General features: G+C 46.9%; 1 protein-coding gene across 1 annotated transcript in view; it reads left to right on the top strand.

Annotated features, from left to right (window-relative positions):
* The window catches only part of PTH1R (parathyroid hormone 1 receptor), a 247,940-nt gene that overhangs the window by 152,373 nt on the left and 68,051 nt on the right, over window positions 1–27,516 (top strand). The window lies entirely within an intron of this gene.

The raw sequence follows: 27,516 nt of genomic DNA, 5'->3' as shown, positions 1-27,516 counted from the left end.
GTAAATTTAGTGGAGGCGCTCTGAGAATTATTATATGAAAATTCGGCTAACGGCAACAACTCCAACCAATCATCCTGGAGATGGCTGACATAGCATCTTAGATATTGTTCCAGCGTCTGGTTGGTACGCTCAGTCTGACCATTTGTCTGGGGATGGTAAGCGGAAGAGAGATAGACATTAATATTGAGTGCAGAGCAAAACCCCTTCCAGAATCTTGAAGTGAACTGTACTCCACGGTCAGAGATGATCTCATCCGGAACCCCGTGCAACCGAAAGACATTCTGTATAACCAAGTTCACTGTATCTTTAGCTGAGGGGAGGCCGGTGCACGGAACAAAATGAGCAGCTTTAGTCAGGCGATCAACTACCACCATGATTGTATTCATGCCCCCTGATGTAGGCAGCTCCACAATAAAGTCCATTGATATAGACCCCCAAGGGCGGGACGGAACCGGTAATGGTTATAGAAGACCCGTAGGTGCCACATGAGAAGTCTTGTAAAGGGCACATACCTCGCAAGAGAGAACATAGTCCTTGGTATCCTTCAGGCAAGTTGGCCACCAGAAGAATCGGCTCAGGATCTCTTGTGTCTTCTGTACCCCCCTGTGACCAGCCAACTTGGAGTCATGTACCAACTTGAGGATCTGCAGACGGACAACCTCCGGGACGTAGATACGTCGATCTCTGAACCACATGCCACCCTTAAAGACAAGATTAATATCCACAGGTGGGTTGGCCAGAAATACATCACCTTCATAGGCCTCCCTGCACTTCTTCCACAAGTCCTAATTGTGGATAACTCCGATTAAATTGGCATCAGATAGAATGGTCTTGGACGGGCTCCAGGTACGGAATCCGCAGCATGGATTCGGGATAAAGCATCAGCCTTCCCATTACGAGAACCTGGACGGTACGAGATGACAAAGTTAAATTGATTTAAAAATAAGTTCCAATGAGCCTGACGAGGAGAAAGACATCTAGCGGATCTAAGGAACTCTAAATTGCGATGGTCAGTTAGTACTATGATCTGTTGTGCAGCTCCTTGCAGATGATGCCTCCATTCTTTGAAAGCCGCAATAATAGCCTTGAATTCCTTGTCTCCCACGTCGTAATTCTTCTCTGCTGAGGTTAGTCTACGGGAAAAGAAAGCACAAGGATGTAGCAGACCCTTCTCTCCAGTTCTTTGGGAGAGAATAGCCCCCAAAGCATTATCAGAAGCGTCCACCTCCACAATGAAAGGAAGTGTTGGATCTGGGTGTATCAACAGCGGTGCTGATGTGAAACAGATCTTAAGCCGATCAAAAGCTTCTTGAGCCTGTGATGACCACTTAAAGGGCTTTTCCTTCTTTGTCAAGGAAGTAATGGGACGGACAATATCAGAAAAATTTCGAATGAAGCGTCTGTAGAAATTTGCAAAACCAATAAAACGTTGGACCTCCTTAACGTTCTTGGGTACCGGCCAGTCAAGGATAGCCTGAATCTTACCAGATTCCATGTTCAGCCCCTGGGGAGAGATGATATAACCTAAAAACTGTATCTCAGAACGATGGAACTCGCATTTCTCCGGCTTAGTATACAGATGGTTCTCTTTCAGACGTCTTAAAACAGTTTTGACATGTTCTTCATGTTCCTGTAGAGAGTCAGAAAAGATTAGTATATCGTCCAAATAGATCACTACAAACTGGTCCAACAAATCTCTGAAACTGTCATTAGCAAGGTGTTGAAATGTTGCAGGGGCGTTACAAAGCCCGAAGGGCATCACAAAAGATTCAAAGTGTCCATACCGGCATGTGAATGCTGTCTTCCACTCATCCCCTGGACGAATACGCACCAAATTATAAGCCCCACGAAGATCCAGTTTAAAGAACACCTTAGCGTGGTAGACTCTTTCCAGTAATTCGGGAATCAGAGGCAAAGGGTAACGGTTTCGTACGGTTACCTTATTAAGTTCTCGATAGTCAACACAGGGTCTCAGGGTCCCATCCTTCTTCTTTACAAAAAAGATAGGTGCCCCTGCTGGTGAGGAACAAGGACGTATGAAGCCTTTGGCCAGATTTTCATCAATATACTCTTTTAAGGCTTGAAGCTCAGGTGCCGCCAAAGGGTATACGTTACCAAAAGGAATGGCTGCCCCGGGAAGCAGCTCAATGGACAGTCATAATGCCTGTGTGGAGGAAGCTGATCTGCATTCTTCTTGTCACAGATGTCAGAGAACTCTTTATAAGCTGGAGGTAAAGAAAATACCTGTACATGTGGTTCCGTAGTCGTGGACTCAGGGACAGCTTCTGTTAACGCTGAGTTGCTCCTTGTTGGTAAGATAATCTCCTTGGTCTCCCAGTTGATAATTGGGTTCTGAGAATGCAACCAAGGAATGCCTAAAATCACAGGAAAATGAGGAGAAGAAATTAGCAAGAAAGAAAGTTGCTCCTGATGATTAGGCTCCAACAAAATTTCAAGGGGTACGGTCTCCTGATCCACAGGCCCAGAGATTAAAGGTGACCCATCCACTGTTTCCATGGTAATTGGAGAGGCTCTTTGCTGAATTTCAATACCATGTTCCTTGGCAAATGCGATATCCATGAAATTGCCACCTGCAGCAGAGTCAATCATAGCTGCACTGGAAATCCACTGTCCTGAACACAGGATCTTAATAGGGAGAGAACAGTGAGAGTTCTTTTCCTTCAGCTCTTTGGGGGGTAATTCATAGAAAGTGAATGGAATACAGCATGTAAAGGCAGGCTACATTCAGAGATGTCAGATTCATCATCACAGTTGTCATACTCCCCTACTGCTGCTAGCACCTTGTTAGGCCGTCTAGGACACTTAGGACAATTGATCAAGAAGTGGTCAGACTGGCCGCAGTAGAAACATAGACTTTCACGAAGGCGATGCTCCCGGCGCTCATTGATCTCGCGTCTCTGAACGGAATCAATTTGCATGGGCACCTCCTCCACCTCCTGAGAGGTTTTACCTGCAGGCTCTTTGGAAGGAAGGGAAAAGTTAGAAACACGGTTATATGCAGCAAATTTCTCCTGCCTACGCTCAGTAAGGCGAATGTCAATGCGCACACAATGCTGTATAAATGTCTCTACCTCTTGTGGTGACTCAGAGCGAGCTAGTTCATCTTTTACAATACTAGACAGACCCCTTTTAAAAATAGGCAATTGTGCATAACTGTCCCAATTGGTATCTACCGCCAATCTCCTGAATTCAGTGGCATACTCAATAACAGAACGTTTAGCCTGGCGTAAAGACAACAAAGCAGATTCAGCGGTTGCACGGCGATTAGGGTCATCAAACATTAATGCCATAGCGGCCAAGAAATCATCCAAGTCATTTAACCGTGGGTCACGAGACTCAATCATCGGATTCGCCCAGGCGAGCGCTCGTGAGGTCAGCAGCATTATTACACACAATACTTTGGATCTATCATTAGGAAAACGGTCAGCATGCACATCAAAATATAGCATACATTGATTCACAAAGCCACGAAATTTGTCGCGATCACCATTAAATCTGAATGGGGGTAACTTAGGTGGGCTAGCTGGTGGCGGTTGCCCAGAGGGTAAAGTCGCTTGTGCAGCTATTTGCGTGCTTATGTCCTGAAAAGCCCGTCCATACTGGGACTCTATGCCAGCAAGTTTGTTTTCCTGGGCTGCCATGCGGGTACTTAAGTCCTGCAAAGTTTGTCCAAACACTTGTTGATTGTGTTCAAAGCTTCCAAACTTCTTTTGCAGACCTTCAAGCAAAAAAGGCAGCACACTGCAGCGCTAACACATGCAAACATGAAACACAGAAATTGAATTGCATTACTGCACTAGAAATATGAAAAATGAGAGCGTTTAGCGCATAAAAAAGGCCAATTTTATGTGTACCTGGTAGCCACTTTACGGCATCTCTCTTATACCAGGTCCTACGCTTTCCTTCCTCGCTGAGAATAAACGTCTCCATGTGAATGGGTACCTATGAAAACCTCTTCCTAGACTCATATTCTCTATCTCTGTGGAGGGGTACTGGACCTGCTGTAATTAAGACACTTGTGACTAGGAGGCGGAGTGCTCGGTCAGAAGGCTAAATAATACATTTGAAAAAACTGACCGTCACATCCAAACATAGCTTAAGTGTGAACAGGTGCTGAACCTTAAGGTACCTTCACACTAAGCGACGCTGCAGCGATACAGACAACGATGCCGATCGCTGCAGCGTCGCTGTGTGGTCGCTGGAGAGCTGTCACACAGACAGCTCTCCAGCGACCAACGATGCCGAAGTCCCCGGGTAACCAGGGTAAACATCGGGTTGCTAAGCGCAGGCCCGCGCTTAGTAACCCGATGTTTACCCTGGTTACCAGTGTAAAATGTAAAATAACAAACAGTACATACTCACATTCGCGTCCCCCGGCGTCCGCTTCCCTGCACTGACTGAGTTCCGGCCCTAACAGCAGAGCGGTGACGTCACTGCTGTGCTCTGCTTTTACTTTACGGCCGGCGCTCAGTCAGTGCAGGAAGCGGATGGCGAGGGACGTGTGACAGACATCAGAGGGTGAGTATGTACTGTTTGTTTTTTTTACTTTTACGATGGTAACCAGGGTAAACATCGGGTTACTAAGCACAGCCCTCCGCTTAGTAACCCGATATTTACCCTGGTTACCATTGTAAAACATCGCTGGCATCGTTGCTTTTGCTGTCAAACACAACGATACACGGCGATCTGACGACCAAATAAAGTTCTGAACTTTCCTAAACGACCAGCGATATCACAGCAGGATCCTGATCGCTGCTGCGTGTCAAACACAACGATATCGCTAGCCAGGATGCTGCAACGTCACGGATCTCTAGCGATATCGTTTAGTGTGAAGGTACCTTTAGAGCCACCAACTCCTATACAGTCAAGCAAAAAAGAGAGAGACAGTGAGAGAGAATGTTAGTCTCATAAGAGGTTTTCATAGGTACCCATTCACATGGAGACGTTTATTCTCAGCGAGGAAGGAAAGCGTAGGACCTGGTATAAGAGAGATGCCGTAAAGTGGCTACCAGGTACACATAAAATTGGCCTTTTTTATGAGCTAAACGCTCTCATTTTTCATATTTCTAGTGCAGTAATGCAATTCAATTTTTGTGTTTCATGTTTGCATGTGTTAGCGCTGCAGTGTGCTGCCTTTTTTGCTTGACTGTATAGGAGTTGGTGACTCTAAGGTTCAGCACCTGTTCACACTTAATCTATGTTTGGATGTGACGGTCAGTTTTTTCAAATGTATTCTTTTGCAGACCTTCCACATCTTTCTGCAGTGATCTAATTATGGAAAACACCTGCTCTAATCTTCTTTCTGCAGTCATTGTTCCAGCAGTCTCCTTTTTTTTTTTAGGCTAGAGTATCCTGTAATAATTATAGGGGATAACTCAGGAGACTCTTTGCGTGGAACAAGACAACTACAGGACACAGTTTTATAAGTGGTAAAGTCTATATTATCACATGGTGATTCAAACAGGTGCAGAGAGAAACTCAAGTCCACAACACTTGGTGCAAATATCAAATGCAGCTTAGCAGTCTATAGGAAACTTCAGAGGAATCAAGTAGAAAGTCTATGAAGCACAATTATTCCTGAGGATACTTGACACGAATAAGTCCTTGTATTAGTCCAGACACAGATAGATATGCTTATTAGGCAATTCAAATCATATCTAAGGCTACTTTCACACTAGCGTCGGGCTCGGCCCGTCGCTGTGCGTTGGGTCGACGTTCCCGACGCTAGAGTTGTCTCCGCCGCACAACGGGGGCAGCAGATGCATTTTTCCAGCGCATCCGCTGCCCCATTGTGAGGTGCGGGGAGGTGGGGGCGGAGTTCCGGCCGCGCATGCGCGGTCGGAAAAGACGTTTACGACGGAGCAAAAAACGTTGCAAGCAACGTTTTTTGCTCCCGACGGTCCGCCACTGCGCGACGCATCCGTCGCACGACGGGTGCGACGTGTGGCAATCCGTCACAATGCGTCGCTTAATGTTAATCAATGGTGAAAAAACGCATCCTGCAAACACTTTTGCAGGATGCGTTTTTTCGGCAAAACGACGCATTGTGACGGAATGCAGTTAACGCTAGTGTGAAAGTAGCCTTAGCTCAACCATGGAGGCCTGGGTAATAGTCTCAGGTTCTTGCAAAGCAGAAACAGCTTACATGTCCAGCAAATGCAGATGGAAGTAAACACGAGCAGCAGATGAAGGAGGATTACTGGAACTGGTGTATGCAGCAGGAACTCAGAGTAGAGTAGCAGGATAACCCCACAGGTTCACTGGAGCAGGTGTATAGCCAGGGAGTCACCAGAGGTCAGGAGCTGGATGCAAGGCAGAATACTCTAGCACAGACTGAAGGCTGGGGTGGAGTTTTATAGCAGGAAGACACAGTGCACATGAGACCAAAGACGCCATCTTGGAAGAGGGCAGTAATGCACAAAAGGTAAAAAATGTTCAGAGTCCTGACACCCTTATTCCCCACACTCCTGCCCCTTATTCTCCAGCCTCCTGCCCCTTATTCTCCACACTCCTGCCCCTTATTCTCCACACAACTGCCCCTTATTCTCCAGACTCCTGCCCCTTATTCTTCAGACTCCTGCCCCTTATTCTCCACACAACTGCCCCTTATTCTCCAGACTCCTGCCCCTTATTCTTCAGACTCCTGCCCCTTATTCCCCACACTCCTGCCCCTTATTCCCCACACTCCTGCCCCTTATTCTCCAGACTCCTGCCCCTTATTCTCCAGACTCCTGCCCCTTATTCTCCAGACTCCTGCCCCTTATTCTCCACACTCCTGCCCCTTATTCTCCACACAACTGCCCCATATTCTCCAGACTCCTGCCCCTTATTCCCTACACTCCTGCTCCTTATTCTCCAGGCTCCTGCCCCTTATTCCCCAGACTCCTGCCCCTTATTCCCCACGCTCCTGCCCCTTATTCTCCAGGCTCCTGCCCCTTATTCTCCACGCTCCTGCCCCTTATTCCCCAGACTCCTGCCCCTTATTCTCCAGACTCCTGCCCCTTATTCTCCAGACTCCTGCCCCTTATTCTCCACACATCTGCTTCTCCTCTGGCAGATGCATATCGGCTTCTGTACAGATCCTGACTGATGGCCGCCGGTTCTTGACTCATCAGAGCTCGGAGTTATCACAATTTCTAGGTTTTGTCACTTTTTGACGATTGTCTGCAGGTTCTCACTGGGAAGAGATCCGGACGTTTCCTATTCATGGACCCAAAATGTCAATATTTTGTTCCCCGAGACTCATCGTTCTCACTTTTTTCTTGAGAACTGATCTCCATCATATGGGGACATCATCACATCATCACTGGATGATTGGAGAAGTTTCACTTGGTGGAGATTTAAATGCCGTTCTTTATTCATGACTGTGGTCTTAGGTAAAAAGCCCGCACACATTGTGAGTGATCCCCTCCATGGATGAGAAGCCCCCGCACATTGTGAGTGATCCCCTCCATGGATGAGAAGCCCCCGCACATTGTGAGTGATCCCCTCCATGGATGAGAAGCCCCCACACATTGTGAGTGACCCCCTCCATGGATGAGAAGCCCCCGCACATAGTGAGTGACCCCCTCCATGGGTGAGAAGCCCCCCGTACATTGTGAGTGACCCCCTCCATGGATGAGAAGCCCCCACACATTGTGAGTGATCCCCTCCATGGATGAAAGCCCCCGCACATTGTGAGTGACCCCCTCCATGGATGAGAAGCCCCCGCACATAGTGAGTGACCCCCTCCATGGGTGAGAAGCCCCCGCACATTGTGAGTGACCCCCTCCATGGATGAGAAGCCTCCACACATTGTGAGTGATCCCCTCCATGGATGAAAGCCCCCGCACATTGTGAGTGACCCCCTCCATGGATGAGAAGCCCCCACACATTGTGAGTGACCCCCTCCATGGGTGAGAAGCCCCCATACATTGTGAGTGATCCCCTCCATGGATGAGAAGCCCCCGCACATTGTGAGTGATCCCCTCCATGGATGAGAAGCCCCCGCACATTGTGAGTGATCCCCTCCATGGATGAGAAGCCTCCACACATTGTGAGTGACCCCCTCCATGGATGAGAAGCCCCCACACATTGTGAGTGAGCCCCTCCATGGATGAGAAGCCCCCACACATTGTGAGTGATCCCCTCCATGGATGAGAAGCCTCCGCACACTGTGAGTGACCCCCTCCATGGATGAGAAGCCTCCACACATTGTGAGTGACCCCCTCCATGGATGAGAAGCCCCCACACATTGTGAGTGAGCCCCTCCATGGATGAGAAGCCCCCACACATTGTGAGTGACCCCCTCCATGGATGAGAAGCCCCCACACATTGTGAGTGACCCCCTCCATGGATGAGAAGCCCCCACACATTGTGAGTGAGCCCCTCCATGGATGAGAAGCCTCCACACATTGTGAGTGATCCCCTCCATGGATGAGAAGCCTCCGCACACTGTGAGTGATCCCCTCCATGGATGAGAAGCCCCCACACATTGTGAGTGATCCCCTCCATGGATGAGAAGCCCCCACACATTGTGAGTGATCCCCTCCATGGATGAGAAGCCTCCACACATTGTGAGTGATCCCCTCCATGGATGAAAGCCCCCGCACATTGTGAGTGACCCCCTCCATGGAGGAGAAGCCCCCGCACATTGTGAGTGACCCCCTCCATGGAGGAGAAGCCCCCACACATTGTGAGTGATCCCCTCTGTGGATGAGAAGCCCCCACACACTGTGAGTGATCCCCTCCATGGATGAAAGCCCCCGCACATTGTGAGTGATCCCCTCCATGGATAAGAAGCCCCCGCACATTGTGAGTGACCCCCTCCATGGATGAGAAGCCCCCACACATTGTGAGTGATCCCCTCCATGAATGAGAAGCCCCCGCACATTGTGAGTGATCCCCTCCATGGATAAGAAGCCCCCACACATTGTGAGTGATCCCCTCCATGAATGAGAAGCCCCCACACATTGTGAGTGTTCCCCTCCATGGATGAGAAGCCTCCACACATTGTGAGTGATCCCCTCCATGAATGAGAAGCCCCCACACATTGTGAGTGTTCCCCTCCATGGATGAGAAGCCTCCACACATTGTGAGTGATCCCCTCCATGGATGAGAAGCCCCCACACATTGTGAGTGACCCCCTCCATGGATGAGAAGCCTCCACACATTGTGAGTGACCCCCTCCATGGATGAGAAGCCCCCACACATTGTGAGTGATCCCCTCCATGGATGAGAAGCCCCCGCACATTGTGAGTGACCCCCTCCATGGATGAGAAGCCCCCGCACATTGTGAGTGAGCCCCTCCATGGATGAGAAGCCCCCACACATTGTGAGTGATCCCCTCCATGGAGGAGAAGCCCCCGCACATTGTGAGTGACCTCCTCCACGGATGAGAAGCCCCCACACATTGTGAGTGACCCCTCCATGGATCAGAAGCCCCCGCACATACTGTTAGGACAGGCCGTGTAGATTCCTTTTTGATAAAGTGTAAGTTATCATTTTCTGCTTTGGTCCCTTTACCTTGTGGCCCCCTGAGTGGCTGCACATGTTGCACCAATGCTATGTCCGCCCTTGTTCCATACCTACATATCTGCCACCTTTCGGTCGCACAGACCGGCCTCTTTCCGCTTGCTTTCCTGCACCTCCTTTGATCACAGTAAATCTTGCAGCATTGACTCCGGGAGAAGTTGTCGCTGGCGCATCGAGCAGCGTCTTCTCTCCTTTGTGTTACTGTATTGACATTGTGGATTCTTTTATCTCCTGGGTCGATACGAGGATCCGGCAGAAAGTCTTGTTCATTGTTACAAATGTGATTTTAAGTCCTTGGGACAGAGACTGCGGCCGGTTATGATCCGTCCTCACCGGTAATCAGATTGATTGATGCTGGGACAGCTGAGCGGCGTAAAGATCCCGGACTGAAGGACGCACAGCACTGAGCAAAGGTGGAAAAAGTGCTGGAGAGTAAGAAGCTTCCAGTGTTAGAAGGGTTAATAGTCTATCAATATCAGATTGTAAAGTGACTGAAGAGAAATGTAAATCCCATCAGTATCTGGTGACCGCCCGTCTCCTCCATCATCAGTATCTGGTGATCACCCGTCTCCTCCATCATCAGTATCTGGTGATCACCCGTCTCCTCCATCATCAGTATCTGGTGATCGCCCGTCGCCTCCATCATCAGTATCTGGTGACCGCCCGTCGCCTCCATCATCAGTATCTGGTGACCGCCCGTCGCCTCCATCATCAGTATCTGGTGACCGCCCGTCGCCTCCATCATCAGTATCTGGTGACCGCCCGTCGCCTCCATCATCAGTATCTGGTGACCGCCCGTCGCCTCCATCATCAGTATCTGGTGACCGCCCGTCGCCTCCATCATCAGTATCTGGTGACCGCCCGTCGCCTCCATCATCAGTATCTGGTGACCGCCCGTCACCTCCATCATCAGTATCTGGTGACCACCCGTCTCCTCCATCATCAGTATCTGGTGATCACCCGTCTCCTCCATCATCAGTATCTGGTGACCGCCCGTCTCCTCCATCATCAGTATCTGGTGATCACCCGTCTCCTCCATCATCAGTATCTGGTGATCACCCGTCTCCTCCATCATCAGTATCTGGTGATCGCCCGTCACCTCCATCATCAGTATCTGGTGACCGCCCGTCACCTCCATCATCAGTATCTGGTGACCGCCCGTCACCTCCATCATCAGTATCTGGTGATCGCCCGTCTCCTCCATCATCAGTATGTGGTGATCACCCGTCTCCTCCATCATCAGTATCTGGTGATCACCCGTCTCCTCCATCATCAGTATCTGGTGATCACCCGTCTCCTCCATCATCAGTATCTGGTGACCGCCCGTCGCCTCCATCATCAGTATCTGGTGACTGCCCGTCGCCTCCATCATCAGTATCTGGTGATCACCCGTCTCCTCCATCATCAGTATCTGGTGACCGCCCGTCACCTCCATCATCAGTATCTGGTGATCGCCCGTCTCCTCCATCATCAGTATCTGGTGATCGCCCGTCTCCTCCATCATCAGTATCTGGTGATCACCCGTCTCCTCCATCATCAGTATCTGGTGATCGCCCGTCTCCTCCATCATCAGTATGTGGTGATCACCCGTCTCCTCCATCATCAGTATCTGGTGATCACCCGTCTCCTCCATCATCAGTATCTGGTGATCACCCGTCTCCTCCATCATCAGTATCTGGTGACCGCCCGTCGCCTCCATCATCAGTATCTGGTGACTGCCCGTCGCCTCCATCATCAGTATCTGGTGACTGCCCGTCGCCTCCATCATCAGTATCTGGTGATCACCCGTCTCCTCCATCATCAGTATCTGGTGACCGCCCGTCACCTCCATCATCAGTATCTGGTGATCGCCCGTCTCCTCCATCATCAGTATCTGGTGACCACCCGTCTCCTCCATCATCAGTATCTGGTGACCGCCCGTCACCTCCATCATCAGTATCTGGTGATCGCCCGTCTCCTCCATCATCAGTATCTGGTGATCACCCGTCTCCTCCATCATCAGTATCTGGTGACCGCCCGTCACCTCCATCATCAGTATCTGGTGATCGCCCGTCTCCTCCATCATCAGTATCTGGTGATCACCCGTCTCCTCCATCATCAGTATCTGGTGATCACCCGTCTCCTCCATCATCAGTATCTGGTGATCGCCCGTCTCCTCCATCATCAGTATCTGGTGATCACCCGTCTCCTCCATCATCAGTATCTGGTGATCGCCCGTCTCCTCCATCATCAGTATCTGGTGATCGCCCGTCTCCTCCATCATCAGTATCTGGTGATCACCCGTCTCCTCCATCATCAGTATCTGGTGATCACCCGTCTCCTCCATCATCAGTATCTGATGACCGCCCGTCGCCTCCATCACTTCTTCTCGTCACCTGTACACTGGTTATGGAGGGTCTCGGCAGGAGGTCTCTCCGACATCTTGGTGTCCTGCTCCCTGTAGGGTACTTGGTGTCACTGTGCCACGGGGCAGGGCCGGTATTGTGGCCACTAGCCATGGACTATTAGTCCCTTCCACCAGTCCAATACTTAACCCTTTATCCCCAGGCACCTGTGTTATAAGAAAATGCTCAAGTAATTGTAGTGTTTTCTTCTGTTTGTTTAAATTTATCATAAAGTGTAAACAATAAACAGTGATACATTGTTATCATTTTCTTTTCCTGTTTTTTTCTTCTTTTTTGTTTGGTACCCTGGCCTCAGCCCCAACCACAGCTCCAGGCCTCGCCATACCGGGAAGAGTCTGTGCCCCCACTCCACCCCCGTCTCTTAGGGAAGCCCCCGCCCATGGTTTATAGTGGCCGTATACAGTGAGCAGTATATAGTGGTGACATGCAGCACCCGGCAGACGAGGAAGCCGCCGCTCTCCCGGAGGGTTCAGCATTGATATTGATTAGTGAAGATGTGCACATAAATATTTATACTGCGCCTCCGCCATACGTCTGCAGTAATTACACTGATTAGTCAGATCACTGCGGCAACGCACTCACTGGATACTGATGTATATAGCTAATTGTAATTACGGAAAAGGCGCGTGTTCACCTGATGGCACCGGAGCAGAGGATGAAAGATACTAATGTATTCACCGCAAATGGGGACAGATGACGCCAGGATGAGCCGATAATTGCCCCGTTATAAACGTCACCTCCAGGTGTCGCAGAACTACAACTCCCAGCATGCTGTCATAGACAGTGGTTATCAGGGCATGCTGGGGATTGTAGCTCTTGTTATTAAGTGTCTTGTGTTCTTCCAGAATATTGCAAAATAAAAAACTTTTAGACACTTTGTCATTGAGTGTTCAATGGACCCAGCCTTCTCCAATCCAGAAATGTCCAGAACGGTAGAAATCCATCAAGTTCTGCCAGCCCCATGCGTACGCCTTGTGCGCCTCCATGCTGCTCCGTCACTTGCAGATTTCGTCTTTTTCGCTAGTCTTAGGGCCATTCATTATTGCGTGTTTGTACCTTTTGTGTCTTTTTTGTTTGCACCTTATTTTTCCTTTATATTGCCTGTGGCTTCTTTTTTTGTGTTCGCCGCTGTGGACGCAGCTTAGGGTAGGCAGATGTTTCTACTGATTCACCAAATACAACTTTATAAAAGGGGCAACGTTTTGGCTCAGTATTGTTCCTTTTATGCTTGCCTCAAGTTTTTGTGCAGATTTTGCGATATTTTAGCAATGTCTCTGATCAGTAGGCAGATATGTATGAGCCTTGATAAGCAGCTTTCACACTGATATTAGCGGGGTATGTGACCAGCAGGCTGACAGGTATGAGCCGAGATGAGCAGCTTTCACACTGATATTAGCGGGGTATGTGACAAGCAGGCAGACAGGTATGAGCGGAGATAAGCAGCTTTCACACTGATATTAGCGGGGTATGTGACCACCAGGCAGACAGGTACGAGCGGAGATAAGCAGCTTTCACACTGATATTAGCGGGGTATGTGACAAGCAGGCAGACAGGTATGAGCCGAGACAAGCAGTTTTCACACTGATATTAGCGGGGTATGTGACAAGCAGGCAGACAGGTATGAGCCGAGATAAGCAGCTTTCACACTGATATTAGCTGGGTATGTGATTAGCAGGCAGACAGATATGAGCCGAGATAAGCAGCTTTCACACTGATATTAGCGGGGTGTGTGACCACCAGGCTGACAGGTATGAGCCGAGATAAGCAGCTTTCACACTGATATTAGCTGGGTATGTGATTAGCAGGCAGACAGGTATGAGCCGAGATAAGCAGCTTTCACACTGATATTAGCTGGGTATGTGATTAGCAGGCAGACAGATATGAGCCGAGATAAGCAGCTTTCACACTGATATTAGCTGGGTATGTGATTAGCAGGCAGACAGATATGAGCCGAGATAAGCAGCTTTCACACTGATATTAGCTGGGTATGTGATTAGCAGGCAGACAGATATGAGCCGAGATAAGCAGCTTTCACACTGATATTAGCGGGGTGTGTGACCACCAGGCTGACAGGTATGAGCCGAGATAAGCAGCTTTCACACTGATATTAGCTGGGTATGTGATTAGCAGGCAGACAGATATGAGCCGAGATAAGCAGCTTTCACACTGATATTAGCGGGGTGTGTGACCACCAGGCTGACAGGTATGAGCCGAGATAAGCAGCTTTCACACTGATATTAGTGGGGTATGTGACCAGCAGGCTGACAGATATGAGCCGAGAAAAGCAGCTTTCACACTGATATTAGTGGGATATGTGACCGCCAGGCTAACAGGTATGAGCCGAGATTAGCAGCTTTCACACTGATGTTAGAGGGGTATGTGACAAGCAGGCAGACAGGTATGAGCCGAGATAAGCAGTTTTCACACTGATGTTAGCGGGGTATGTGACCAGCAGGCTGACAGATATGAGCCGAGATAAGCAGCTTTCACACTGATATTATCGGGGTATGTGACCAGCAGACTGACAGATATGAGCCGAGATAAGCAGCTTTCACACTGATGTTAGAGGGGTATGTGACAAGCAGGCAGACGGGTATGAGCCGAGATAAGCAGTTTTCACACTGATGTTAGCGGGTATGTGACCAGCAGGCTGACAGATATGAGCCAAGATAAGCAGTTTTCACACTGAAGTTAGCGGGGTATGTGACCAGCAGGCTGACAGATATGAGCCAAGATAAGCAGTTTTCACACTGATGTTAGCGGGGTATGTGACCAGCAGGCTGACAGATATGAGCTGAGATAAGCAGCTTTCACACTGATATTATCGGGGTATGTGACCAGCAGACTGACAGATATGAGCCGAGATAAGCAGCTTTCACACTGATGTTAGAGGGGTATGTGACAAGCAGGCAGATATGTATGAGCCGAGATAAGCAGTTTTCACACTGATGTTAGCGGGGTATGTGACCAGCAGGCTGACAGATATGAGCCGAGATGAGCAGCTTTCACACTGATGTTAGCGGGGTATGTGACAAGCAGGCAGACAGGTATGAGCCGAAATAAGCAGTTTTCACACTGATGTTAGCGGGGTATGTGACCAGCAGGCTGACAGGTATGAGCCGAGATGAGCAGCTTTCACACTGATATTAGCGGGGTATGTGACAAGCAGGCAGACAGGTATGAGCCGAGATAAGCAGCTTTCACACTGATGTTAGAGGGGTATGTGACAAGCAGGCAGACAGGTATGAGCCGAGATAAGCAGTTTTCACACTGATGTTAGCGGGGTATGTGACAAGCAGGCAGACAGGTATGAGCCGAGATAAGCAGTTTTCACACTGAAGTTAGCGGGGTATGTGACCAGCAGGCTGACAGGTATGAGCCGAGATAAGCAGCTTTCACACTGATGTTAGCGGGGTATGTGACAAGCAGGAAGACAGGTATGAGCCGAGATAAGCAGTTTTCACACTGATGTTAGCGGGGTATGTGACAAGCAGGCAGACAGGTATGAGCCGAGATAAGCAGTTTTCACACTGAAGTTAGCGGGGTATGTGACCAGCAGGCTGACAGGTATGAGCCGAGATAAGCAGCTTTCACACTGATGTTAGCGGGGTATGTGACCAGCAGGCTGACAGGTATGAGCCGAGATGAGCAGCTTTCACACTGATATTAGCAGGGTATGTGACAAGCAGGCAGACAGGTATGAGCCGAGATAAGCAGCTTTCACACTGATATTAGCGGGGTATGTGACCACCAGGCAGATATGTATGAGCCGAGATAAGCAGCTTTCATGGTAAGGCCGGAGTCACACTACCGTACAATACAGGTGCATAGCACTCGGCCCAGTGTTAATCTATGCGGCCGCTCACATCACCGTTTATTTTCTCGGGCGTATTCGACGTGCATGTAAAATAGTAGCATGCTGTGATTGGCGCCGAGACTTGCCAATGCAAGCCTATGGGTGTGACAAAAAAATCGCTCAGCACTCGGACCATGAGAGTTCTGTCTGATTTGTATTCACTGGTGTCCTTTAATAAGCCGGCAATTCATCTCCTGCGTACAGATCACCCCCACTTGCCCTGTAGCTTTGGCAAGTGAAGGTGATCTGTACGAAGAGCGAGGCTAAGTGTCAGAACTGCACATCTTAGAGATGCGCCTTTTCTGGGGCAGGTGAGAGCTGATGTTTTTAGCCTGAGGGGCAAGATCCATGGCCCCTTCCTAGGCTATTAATTAGTGATGAGCGAATATACTCGTTACTCGAGATTTCTCGAGCACGCTCGGGGGTCCTCAGAGTATTTTTTAGTGCTCGGAGATTTAGTTTTTCTTGCCGCAGCTGAATGATTTACATCTGTTAGCCAACATAAGTACATGTGGGGGTTGCCTGGTTGCTAGGGAATCCTCACATGTACTTATGCTGGCTAACACATGTAAATCATTCAGCGTGCTGGAGAAATCTCGAATAACGAGTATATTCGCTCATCACTACTATTAATATCAACCCGCAGCTGTCTGCATAGCCTTTGCTGGTTATTAATTATAAGGGGACCCTACTTCATTTTTTTTTAGGGTCCACTATTTTAATATCCAGTAAAGGCTAAATATACAGTTGTGAATTGATAGTAATAGCCTGGGAGGCTCTATGGGTATTACCCCCTTCCCAGGCTATAAACATCGGCCCTCAGCTGTCGGCTTTCCCTCTGCTGGCTGTGAAAATTGCGCAGGAGCCCACTACATTTTTTTTCCGACAAACAATATTTTATTAATTAAATACATGTACAGTAAGCTGCACACACACTGCACTAATTGTATTTGTCACTGACATCTATATATCTACCTATTCTATGTGTAATTACTGTATGTAATGCGTCTCTTCTATCCTGTCGGCTCCTGCAGTGATTCTACAGTAAACGGCAGATGAATTGTCCGCTTTGCTTCTATCTATCTATCTATCTATCTATCTATCTATCTATCTATCTATCTATCTATCTATCTATTGTATCTATCTCTCTATTATCTATCTCTCTATTATCTCTCTATTATCTATCTCTCTATTATCTCTCTATTATCTATCTCTCTATTATCTCTCTATTATCTATCTCTCTATTATCTCTCTATTATCTATCTATTATCTATCTATCTATCTCTATATTATCTATCTATCTATCTATCTCTCTATTATCTATCTATCTATCTATCTATCTATCTATCTATCTATCTATCTATCTATTGTATCTATCTATTATCTATCTATCTATTGTATCTATGTATCTATCTATCTATGTATCTATCTATCTATTATCTATCTATCTATGTATCTATCTATCTATTATCTATCTATCTATTATCTATCTATCTTAAATATATATGATTTTTTTTAAGAATATTTCCTTTGAAATCGATGTGTAAATGACATAGATGATAGTGATGTCGCAGGAGACGTTCCTATATGGATTCCCGGATGAGTCCAGATGTAATCCTGCAGAATCTTCATGTATGACCGCCCAGCCTCATGTCCTCGCGGTGTCCGCCATCTTGACTTCTCGCCTTCCCACCATGTCGTCCCAGTGTTACTCTTCTCTTCATGTCGTATCTGGAGAACTTTACAATCCGGTTTTATTGGAGCCTCCAGGAAGGTCCCACATAGAAACGGGCGCGCTCCCAGGCTTCCCACGTGGATGACGGCGAGCATTTATGGGTGCCGGGCGCCGGTGACCCCTGACTGTTACATTGTATCCTGAGTCTTATTGTGTTTACCGGCGTCGTTGGATCCATAGAGGCCGATGTTCAGAGGTGGAGACGTCCGTCCATGTACACAGGTGACATCACATCAGTGATACAGCGGCCCGCACCGCTGGGGAAAGACTTATTTTTTTAACTTAAATGCATTTATTTGGATTTCCTTGTACATTTGTCTTTTACATGTTCTTTGTTTCTAGGCACATTCATCTGTAATGAGGTCTGCGGTCATAAATCATCGGAGAGTAACCCAGGGAACGTCAGAGCCGGCTCACTGGCAGATTATCAGTTAATTCTAGAGCCGGCAATAAACAGTGCGGAGCTTATATACAAGGCAAACAGCGCGACATTTAGGCTATGTGCACACGTGCAGGATTTCTTTCAGAAAATTCTTGAGAAAAACCTGAAATTTTCTGCAAGAAATCTGCATGCGGTTTTTGTGCGTTTTTGCCGCGTTTTTGGTGCGTTTTTTTCCAGACATTTCTCAATGCATTTTATAGTGGGAAATCCGCAAAAAAACCGCAAAATTAATGAACATGCTGCGTTTTTACCGCGATGCGTTTTTTTCACGGAAAAAAAACCGCATCATGTGCACAAAAATTGCAGAATTCATTCTAAATGATGGGATGCATATTGTATGCTGTTTTTTTGCAGTTTTATAGCGTTTTTATCCCAAAAAAAACGCGAAAAATCTGCAACGTGTACACACAGCCTTAGGGACGAAACTCAGCTGCAAACATTGTTTTGAGCTCCAAATTCCGGATGCATCTGAGCAAAAAAAAGAAAAAGTCCTCAAAGGCGGACTAAAAGGAATGTGTCAGCAGCTTTTTGCAATGTAATCTGAGAGCAGCACGATATAGGAGATGAAACCCCAATTCCAGCAATGTATCACTTACTGGCTGTGTGTTGTTTTTTCAGTACAATCAGTGTTTTATCAGCAGGAGATTATCACTGCAGGACTAGCTGCCACCTGCAATGTAGTCCTTCTGCTCTGTGTAACCCCACCCCCACCACTGATTGGCAGCTTTCTGTCAATAGAGTACACAGAAAGCTGCCAATCAGTGCTGTGGGTGGGGTTATACACAGGAAGCTGCCAATCAGTGGTGTGGGTGGAGTTACACACAGAAAGCTGCCAATTAGTGGTGTGGGCGGGATTATACACAGGAATCTGCCAATCAGTGTTGTGGGTGGAGTTATACACAGAAAGCTGCCAATCAGTGGTTTTGGCGGGGTTATACACAGAAAGCTACTAATAAGTGGTGTGGGCGGGGTTATACACAAGACGCTGCCAATCAGTGGTGTGGGTGGGGTTATACACAGGGAGCTGCCAATCAGTGGTGTGGGAGGAGTTATACACAGCTTAGCATTTGAGCTCTGCTAAATCTGCAGCAGAGAAAACTTTGATTGCATCAAAATACAGCAAGCAGCTGTGTCAGTGACACATCACTGGAATCAGGGTCTCTGCCCTTACATGATGCTGGTGTCAGATAGAATAGTAAAAATTTGCTGACAGATTCCCCTGAAGATATCGACAGCAGATATGATTCGTCCACTCTTCCTTCCACTTCATCATCTTTCTTTCTCTCTTTCTCTCTCTTTTGCGCAGTCTGTCTTTCCTGTGATTTATGAGCGTACAGTCCGGTGTTGATGATGATGAGGGACGTGGGCGACACGGGGTCGGTTCATTGATCAATCACCGGGATAATATGTTTCCATGGTGACAGCTGTGTTCCGTGTAGTGGACACTTTGCAGGGAATGGTTACATTGTGTCACGCACATGTCAGCCTTCATTACACCTAGGCTGTGAGTGTATATATATATACAGTACAGACCAAAAGTTTGGACACACCTTCTCATTTAAAGATTTTTCTGTATTTTCATGACTATGAAAATTGTACATTCGCACTGAAGGCATCAAAACTATGAATTAACACGTGGAATTATATACTTAACAAAAAAGTGTGAAACAACTGAAATCATGTCTTATATTCTACGTTCTTCCAAGTAGCCACCTTTTGCTTTGATGACTGCTTTGCACACTCTTGGCATTCTCTTGATGAGCTTCAAGAGGTAGTCACCGGGAATGGTCTTCACTTCACAGGTGTGCCCTGTCAGGTTTAATAAGTGGGATTTCTTGCCTTATAAATGGTGCTGGGACCATCAGTTGTGTTGTGCAGAAGTCTGGTGGATACACAGCTGATAGTCCTACTGAATAGACTGTTAGAATTTGTATTGTGGCAAGAAAAAAGCAGCTAAGTAAAGAAAAACGCGTGGCCATCATTACTTTAAGAAATGAAGGTCAGTCAGTCCGAAAAATTGGGAAAACTTTGAAAGTGTCCCCAAGTGCAGTGGCAAAAACCATCAAGTGCTACAAAGAAACTGGCTCACATGAGGACTACCCCAGGAAAGGAAGACCAAGAGTCACCTCTGCTTCTGAGGATGAGTTTATCCGAGTCACCAGCCTCAGAAATCGCAGGTTAACAGCAGCTCAGATCAGAGACCAGGTCAATGCCACACAGAGTTCTAGCAGCAGACACATCTCTACAACAACTGTTAAGAGGAGACTTTGTGCAGCAGGCCTTCATGGTAAAATAGCTGCTAGGAAACCACTGCTAAGGACAGGCAACAAGCAGAAGAGACTTGTTTGGGCTAAAGAACACAAGGAATGGACATTAGACCAGTGGAAATCTGTGCTTTGGTCTGAGGAGTCCAAATTTGAGATCTTTGGTTCCAACCACCGTGTCTTTGTGCGAAGCAGAAAAGGTGAACGGATGGACTCTACATGCCTGGTTCCCACCGTGAAGCATGGAGGAGGAGGTGTGATGGTGTGGGGGGGCTTTGCTGGTGACACTGTTGGGGATTTATTCAAAATTTAAGGCATACTGAACCAGCATGGCTACCACAGCATCTTGTAGCGGCATGCTATTCCATCCGGTTTGCGTTTAGTTGGACCATCATTTATTTTTCAACAGGACAATGACCCCAAACACACCTCCAGGCTGTGTAAGGGCTATTTGACCAAGAAGGAGAGTGATGGGGTGCTACGCCAGATGACCTGGCCTCCACAGTCACCAGACCTGAACCCAATCGAGATGGGGTGAGCTGGACCCCAGAGTGAAGGCAAAAGGGCCAACAAGTGCTAAGCATCTCTGGGAACTCCTTCAAGATTGTTGGAAGACCATTCCCGGTGACTACCTCTTGAAGCTCATCAAGAGAATGCCAAGAGTGTGCAAAGCAGTCATCAAAGCAAAAGGTGGCTACTTTGAAGAACCTAGAATATAAGACATAATTTCAGTTGTTTCACACTTTTTTGTTAAGTATATAATTCCACATGTGTTAATTCATAGTTTTGATGACTTCAGTGTGAATGTACAATTTTCATAGTCATGAAAGTAAAGAAAAATCTTTAAATGACAAGGTGTGTCCAAACTTTTGGTCTGTACTGTGTATGTTAAATCTGTCTGTCTATCTACAGTGGGTGCGGAAAGTATTCAGACTCCTTTACATTTTTCACGCTTTGTTTCATTGCAGCCATTTGGTAAATTCAATAAAAATTCATTTTTTTCTCATTATTTTACACTCTGCACCCCCATAGCATGATGCTGCCACCACCATGCTTCACTGTAGGGATTGTATTGGGCAGGTGATGAGCAGTGCCTGGTTTTCTCCACCCATACCGCTTAGAATTATCACCACAAAGGTCTATCTTCATCTCATCAGACCAGAGGATCTTATTTCTCATAGTCTGGGAGTCCTTCATGTGTTTTTTTAGCAAACTCTATGCAGCTTTCAGATGTCTTGCACTGAGTAGAGGCTTCCGTCGGGCCACTCTGCCATAAAGGCCTGACTGGTGGAGAGCTGCAGTGATAGTTGACTTTGTGGAACTTTCTCCCATCTCCCTACTGCATCTCTGGAGCTCAGCCACAGTGATCTTGGGGTTCTTCTTTACCTCTCACCAAGGCTCTTCTCCCACGATTGCTCAGTTTGGCTGGATGTCCAGGTCTAGGAAGACTTCTGGTGGTCCCAAAATTCGTCCATCTAAGGATTATGGAGGCCACTGTGCTCTTAGGAACCTTGAGTACTGCAGACATTCTGTTGTAACCTTGGCCAGATCTGTACCACGATTCTGTCTCTGAGCTCCTTGGCCAGTTCCTTTGGCCTCATGATTCTCCTTTGGTCTGACATGCACTGTGAGCTGTGAGGTCTTATATAGACAGGTGTGCGCCTTTCCAAATCAAGTCCTATCAGATTAATTACACACAGCTGGACTCCAATGAAGGAGGAGAACCATCTCAAGGAGGATCACAAGGAAATGGACAGCAGGTGACTTAAATAGAGTCTGAGCAAAGGGGCTGAAGACTTAGGGTACTGTCACACTCTGCAACTTTCCAACGATCACGACCAGCGATACGACCTGGCCGTGATCGTTGGAAAGTCGTTGTGTGGTCGCTGGGGAGCTGTCACACAGACCGCTCTCCAGCGACCAACGATGCCGAGGTCCCCGGGTAACCAGGGTAAACATAGGGTTACTAAGCGCAGGGCCGCGCTTAGTAACCCGATGTTTACCGTGGTTACCAGCGTAAAAGTTAAAAAAAAAAAAACGTACATACTCACATTCCGGTGTCCTTCAGGTCCCTTGTCGTCTGCTTCCCGCTCTGACTGAGTGCCGCCGCAAAGTGAAAGCAGATCACAGCGGTGACGTCACCGCTGTGCTCTGCTCTTCTTACTTTACGGCCGGCACTCAGTCAGAGCGGGAAGCAGACGACAAGGGACCTGAAGGACACCGGAATGTGAGTATGTACGTTTTTTTTACTTTTACGCTGGTAACCACGGTAAACATCGGGTTACTAAGCGCGGCCCTGCGCTTAGTAACCCGATGTTTACCCTGGTTACAAGCGAACGCATCGCTGGATCGCTGTCACACACACCGATCCAGCGATGACAGCGGGAGATCCAGCGACGAAATAAAGTTCCAAACGATCTGCTACGACGTACGATTCTCAGCAGGGTCCCTGATCGCAGTAGCGTGTTAGACACAGCGATATCATATGGATATCGCTGGAACGTCACGGATCGTATCGTCGTAGCGACAAAAGTGCCACTGTGTGACAGTACCCTTACAGTATGACCATGTGATATTTCAGTTTTTCTTTTTTAATAAATTTGCAAAAATTTCTACATTTCTGTTTTTTTTCAGTCAAGATGGGGTGCAGAGTGTACATTAATGAGGAAAAAATGATTTTTTTTTTATTTACCAAATAGCTGCAATGAAACAAAGAGCAAAAAATTCAAAGAGGTCTGAATACTTTCCGTACTCACTGTATATACAGTGCCTTGAAAAAGTCTTCATATCCCGAGAACTTTTGACCCAATTGCCCCCAGAAGTCACATAATTAGTACATTGCGTCCTGGGTGTGATTTCCTCTCTGTATAACAACAGCTGTTCTGTGAAGGCCTCAGAGGTTTGTGTGAGATTAGGAATCAAACAACATCATGAAAACCAAGGAGCTCACCAGGCAGGTCAGGGATAAAGCAGTGGAGAAGAGTAAAGCAGACTTAGGTTATAGAAAAGCTGTGAACATCTCATGGAGCACTGTGCAATCCAGCATCTAAACATGGAGGGAGTATGGCACAACTGCAAACCTACCAAGACATGGCCGTCCACATAACCTGACATCCGAAGCAAGGGGAGCACTAATGAGAAAAGCAGCTAAGAGGCCCATGGTCACTATTGAGGAGCTGCAGAGATCCACAGCTCAGGGGAAAATCTGTCCAGGTGACAACTATTAGTCATAAACTCCACACATCTGGCCTTTATGGAAGAGCGGCAAGAAGAGGGACATTTCTGAAAGCCATAAAAAGTCATGTTTGAAGATTGCAAAAAACCATGTAGGGGACACAGCGAGCGTGTGGAATAAGGGGCTTTGATCAGATGAGACCAAAGGAGAACTTTGGCTAATGCAAAACATTATGTGTGGTGGAAAACTAACACTGCACATGACACTGAAAACACCATCCTCACCATCACACGTGGTGGCAACATTATGCTGTGGGGAGGCTTTTCTTCAGCAGGGGCAGGGAAGCTGGTCAGAGGTTATGGGAAGATGGATGGAGCTAAATACAGCGCAATCCTAGAAGAAAACCTGTTAGAGGCTGCGGAAAACGTGGGACCGGGGCATAGGTTCTCCATCCAGCAGTATAACGACCCTAAACCTCCCGCCAGAGCCAAAATGGAGGGTTTAGATCAGAGCAAATTCATGTGTGTCAATGGCCCAGTCACCAGCCAGACCCAAATCCCAGAGAATCTTTGACAAGACTTGAAAATTACTGATCACAGACGCCTCAATCCAATGTCACTGAGCGAGAGGGCAAAGAAGAAAGGGCAACATGTCACCTCTAGATGTGCAAAGCTGGAGAGACAGACCCCAAAAGACTGCAGAGAAAGCTGGAGAGACAGACCCCAAAAGACTGCAGAGAAAGCTGGAGACACAGACCCCAAAAGACTGCAGAGTAAGGTGGTCCTGCAAAGTACTGATTCAGAGACTGGATACAAATGCACCTCACAATGTTCAGATAGTTGCAAAATAATAAGAAAATCTCCCTGAATAATTTCTTTTACGCTTCATAAATTCTTGTTACTTTGTGTTGATTTACAGAAAATCCCAATAAAATCCATTTACGTTTCTGGGGGTAATGTGGAAAATGTGGAAATGTTCATGGGATATTAAGAGTTGTTCAAGGTCCTGTGTATATTATCTATCTCTATGAAGTAGCTCAATAATGTAATGTGAATATATAGGACGATCTGATACTGCAGCAGGATTGCTGGTATTCACCATATGTTACATGTGAGGTTACAACCCTGAAGCATTTCCTGGAGATTTTTAAAAAGAAAAAACCTTATTAAATGTCCCGGAAAATATTGTAACCGCACATGTAACATATGGTCAAAATGTATCAAAACAATCATGTGACATTGTTAGACAGCCGCTGTCTGCACTATGTACTCTCTAAAATTCAAATTCACTTCCTTTGTCCTATCATCTTTCTATTATCTATCATCTATCTATTATCTATCTATCTATCTATCTATCTATCATCTGTCTATCTATTATCTATCATCTTTCTAACTATTATCTATCTATCATCATCTATTATCTATCTATCTATTATCTATCTATTATCTAGACAAAGGTAAAAAGGAAGGCATTGCTCCATAGATTTAAAGGTGAAAAAAGTGGATTTTATTTAGACCCACATGGCATGGCGACGTTTCGGCTCACATTGAGACTTTCTGGAGCTTGTCAGAGTTCCTCACTAACACAGTTCGGTATGCTGCCACCAGGTCCTCGTTAGATATAAGCCCCGTCCGACAGCCGGCTTATATCAGGTCAGAAACCAACCCCGGGGTAGCGTATAATAACCAACTGAGCGTGCGGACGTGGGGATTCGTGAATCGAGATAAATAGCCCAAGATTAATTTATATTTAATCGCTGAAAGGTGCACTAGAAATATACAGGAATATATATACAAGAACAATATACAAGTATACAGTCAGGAGTGTAGTACAAGGGTAGGGTGCCGATAGATTGCAGTTACCGTGTGATGTAGCATGTGACCACAGAGAGGCGCTGATGAATCACAGGTCTAAATCTTTGTTACGTAATTCTCTGGCTGTGTCAGCTAATGGGCCTCCTTCCAGTAGAAGAACCTCAGTCAAAATGAGGAGCTGCCTATTATCCCCTAGGCTGCACCCTCCCACACGCTGCGCCATTCCCTGGGCTGTGCAGCCTCTCTCCTCCCATATCTGAGAACATGGTTTTCTGGCTAGAACCGTGGATGCCCATAACTTTCCACCCGAAGCTCTAAATGGGACGGTGGCAGCGCCACTGGGTTCTGTTGGATTTTATCTGCAGGGAGACCAAATATGGCTACCTTATTTAATTCCTGGAAATCATGCTTTATAACCCAATAATGCTGAGATCTAGAGGTGGCTGCATGGTATGGGCTTGTGGGGGAAGGAATTCAGATTCTGATTATGTGCTCAGCTAGGCTCAGAGATATTGTATTCTTTTATTATACATCATTTTCTAGATTCAATATATCAGAGCCTGGTGCTGTTGAGCCTGGGATATGTGGTGCCAATATGTCTGAGTCCAATAAAGGAAGCCAGTTGGCTGGTAACTGCATAACAGTTCACACCCCTGTGATAATTGCTGGACTTGGTGCTGGGGGACACAGGGTCTATGCCTTTTGCCCCTTCTCAGAACCCCCCCCCCCTCCCCTTCCCCCGTAGAGAGTTTCAAATGTTTATTTGCTTGAGCTAATTAAAAAAAACAAAAAACATTGGTCTGCCTTGTCCAAGGAAATGCCTTCACTGGAGGATAATGATGTCCCATTGTTCAATATGTATTTGACTTCCCTTTTGGCCTGGGGGGAATGCCAAAGGTGGGGGGCTGAGTTTTGAGCAAGTATTTTGAGCCAAACTGTATCTGATAGGAAATTCCATCAGATATCAAAATGATATCAATTAGATATCATTCTCCCATATCTCATAGTCCTGCCAATGTACCAACAGCACCAGTGCTACCAACGTTATCAGCACTACCAGTGCTACCAACGTTATCAGTCCTACCAGTGCTACCAGCGTTATCAGTCCTACCAATGGTATGTATCAGGATCACAGACCTGAGGAGGTTCAGACCTGATGGACTTGTCTATTTTCAACCTTTGTAAATATTTGTAGCATTGAATCTTCATACAAAGTAGCTTCCATCATCCTGAGCTGTCATCATGAGGGTGGTCCTGGGCTGCTTTCTCCTCCTCTGAGGCCCGGACCCGTCTGTACCAGCTTTGGTTGAGTGGCTGTTGATTCTTTGGTGACAGATATGAGAAGTTTAATTGTACACGAGCCGGGTCATTAATGTCCTCCTGCCATTAGAGCATCGAGCGAAGAAGACTAATTTGGATCTCATTATCTGCCCTCTCCTCCGCCGCTCTTAAATTCGATTAGATTACATGACAATAAACCATGGAGAAATCATATTTGGAGGCTCACACTGAGACGCAGTATTAAAAGCTCGTAAATTTCTGGAACATATGAGGCTTTGACAATCTTTTATGATTCTTAAAGTTATTTTTATCCCTCAGGTAATGGAAGGATGAAGTATGAGGTGAAGTCCCGATCATTAATAACCAGGAAACCAAAATATCCAGTAGTTTTTACAGACCTTAAAGGGAAAAGTCTATAAATGGAGTTATCATGTCAGATCCCTTGTAATGTCCTATAACGGTAGAGGCCAAAGAGTGCGGTGTCCTCCAGAGATGGGGCAGGGGTGAGGCCGCATTGATGTACGGTGGCTTAGAGGTCCATTATGCACAGCCCGAGCATAATCTATGATCTATTGCTATATAGTCAAGGAGCCGTCTACTGTCTACCGCCAGAATTACATTTGTACTTTAGGAAAGTCACAAGATCCAGTGTTTCAAGATCCAGGGTCAGAAGATCCAGAGCTCGTAAAATGAAGGGTCCCTGTATTTCAGGGTCACAAGATATAGGGCTACAAAATCCAGGATTACAAGATTTAATGTCCAAAGTTCCAGGGCAACAAGATTAGAAATCTTCCCCTTGAGAAAGCAAAACTACCGGAAGAAGCGAAACGCGCGTCGGGGGTTCAGTTCACTTGGATCCTACCCGGTGCCTGCTGTCCCACCTTGGTAAGCGCTGCTGATATCTGTTTTACTATATGCTGTGGGAGATTGTTCACCACAAGCTTTCTTACTGATTCAAACCTGTGGCAGCCTTGCACTTTATATATATTTTTTCCATCTATCTCGTTTGG

Source organism: Ranitomeya variabilis, chromosome 6 (genome assembly GCF_051348905.1).
Source record: "Ranitomeya variabilis isolate aRanVar5 chromosome 6, aRanVar5.hap1, whole genome shotgun sequence".
In the NCBI taxonomy this organism is placed as follows: domain Eukaryota; kingdom Metazoa; phylum Chordata; class Amphibia; order Anura; family Dendrobatidae; genus Ranitomeya; species Ranitomeya variabilis.
The sequence above is the reverse complement of the archived record's forward strand: the minus strand, read 5'-3'. Positions and strand labels throughout refer to the sequence as shown.